The sequence below is a fragment of the Dendroctonus ponderosae genome, unplaced genomic scaffold, assembly GCF_020466585.1.
Source record: "Dendroctonus ponderosae isolate FM_Combo_2020 unplaced genomic scaffold, Dpon_F_20191213v2 Dpon_F_20191213_6, whole genome shotgun sequence".
NCBI classification, from domain to species: Eukaryota; Metazoa; Arthropoda; class Insecta; order Coleoptera; family Curculionidae; genus Dendroctonus; species Dendroctonus ponderosae.
This window is the reverse complement of record NW_026018814.1, coordinates 1,679,373-1,681,715: the sequence shown is the minus strand read 5'-3', so window position 1 is coordinate 1,681,715 and position 2,343 is coordinate 1,679,373.

The window sequence follows — 2,343 nt, the reverse complement described above, 5'->3', positions numbered from 1 at the left end:
AATTTTTCTCTTTCTAGACCTGAGTCTTCATAATTTACGTTTTTCCCTTAAACTCATTTTGTCTGATTTCTTAAATTTTTCCTTCAGAGTTAGAGCAAGCAATTTTTGCCAATTTCTTGCAGATTCTTACATTATTTTCTTTCCCGTTGGTTCTTTATGGTCTGTCATTTCGCGCATTTTTATTCCGTTGGGTAAATTCAAAAGTTTTGCGCATTTTCTTTTACCACTGAGAATTCTTTTCTACTGCTTTTACACTTTTCTGTCGTTTGCAATTCCTAATTATTTTACGTAGTTTGGCATTATGTAGCTTTAACTCTCTTATACGGAATTTCCATTGCWGGCTTGCCATAAATTGGTGTGTTTCTCTCWTTCMCTTCGTTTCCTTCTCAATTCTTTYCTCACTTAATCAATTTCATATTACTCTTTTTCTCTCTACGTAATTTTTAAGGTTAATCGATGGCAAAAGCAAATTGGCCGAATACCAACAACSAGCTACTCAAACATACTTTTTTCTTTTATTTTGAAGATCTTGCGCTAGAAAGCCATCGCCATTTAAATCCATTGCATTTCACTTTATGCTTCATTTGATTTTGKGTCGTTCATTGTTCTGTTGTTTGATCAACCGTTTTAATAAATCACTTTTTGTCCCTCTCAAATCAAAAGTTTTTCAAAAACCTTTCCTCTTGATGCAAGGTTTGAGTCTGTTAAACTCTACTTCTGAAAATAATCGCTACACTCAAGTTGAATCTTTTTGTTGAGTTGAGTTGAGTCTCTATAATTTACGTTTTTGCATTGAATAAAATTTCTCTGATTTCTTAAATGTTTCCTATTTGTTCGGTCTGATTTCTGATTTCGTGTTTTTCTGTTGCGTTGAGAGATTACAAAATTAGTATTTTTTTAAATCACGATATCTGCTTTCTTTACTTATTCTTCACTCAATTTTCTGCTTTCTGTCGATTCCAATTTCCAAAAGCTTTTCGCATTTCCGCATTATTTAGCTTAAACTCTCTTATAAACAATTTCCTGTTCAACCTAACAATAAAGTAGGTGGTAAGTAATAAGTAAAAAGCGAGTAATAATTCAACTTTGCTCACTTCCTTTCTTTCCCAACTCTTTTATCCCTTAATCAATTTAATTTTCATTGACTCACTAATTTTCTTTTGACTGTTGCTATCTGGCTTTTGCATTTATTCATGCGAATCATTCAACAGTTTACCTTCATTCGGATCAATTAAAGCGCAAGATTCGTCTTTTCCTTCTTACTTCTTATGGGTGCATGCATTTTACTCGTCTCATCGTATGCTTGTAATTCCACTCAATTGTGCAGGATTTATAAAGTGCTGACTCCATTTTTTTGTTTCAACTTGGTGCATAAAACTCGCGATTATCACTCTGTAGTAAATGCACAATTTCCCCGTTTGTAGAGTGCTTTATTTCCTATGAAGTTGCCATCAACTTCAGGTACTCCACATTGTAACTAAAAAATCGGCGTTTGTCCAAAAAATTTAGTTTCTGTTAACCACACCTTTCCTCTCACCTCAAATAACTTTCTGTACCTACTTTTCATGTTATTTTCTACATCCACATTAGTTAGCAAAAGATAGCTACTGTCGAAGGCTTCAAGGAGGAAAATTTAGAAAACATTGTGCACTGTTATTGACTGTTTGAACGTGAAGGTCTTTTTCAATCACTTTTTCAGCTCGAACTTTGTCAGGCTCTCATGCGGTGTCACTTTGCTACTTTTATTTATTTGTTTCTCCCCTTTGCCCCACTTTTGTATATCTAGTTGGTTTGGCTCATTTCTTGCGCTTCTTTGCATGTGATTCCTTCAAGGGTTTTTCAAAATAATCTTCTTCTGTAACTCTGGGATTCTGTCTCAAAACCATCAAAGCTTCAGAAATCCGACAAAATAGAGCCCCAGTTAAAATATGTAAACTATTTCAAATTATAACAGTCTTTTCGGATCAATATCGTCGAGAACCTCGATTCGAATGAGATTAAAATAAATTAGCCAAGCATTGAAAATAGGTCTTTTAAGTGGCATTCTACACCCGTATCAAAGCAGTTGACGTAATTAGCCAATGACGAGATCTGAACGAGTATGTTAAGAATTTTTCATGCGGAATACAACATTGCCATTCGTCAATGTCAGTGACAAGCTGCAGATATCTTCCTGGATAGCAACAGGGACGGGTCGGAAGCTGGAATGCGTAATTCGTGTTGCGTAAAATCCCTTTTCTATTCACCGCTTAGTTTCGTCAGAGTTTTACGCGATCATCTTCTGCCTCGAATTCAGCTTTTGCAAAAAGCCCAGATTTGCACCTTTGCAAAGACGATAATCAA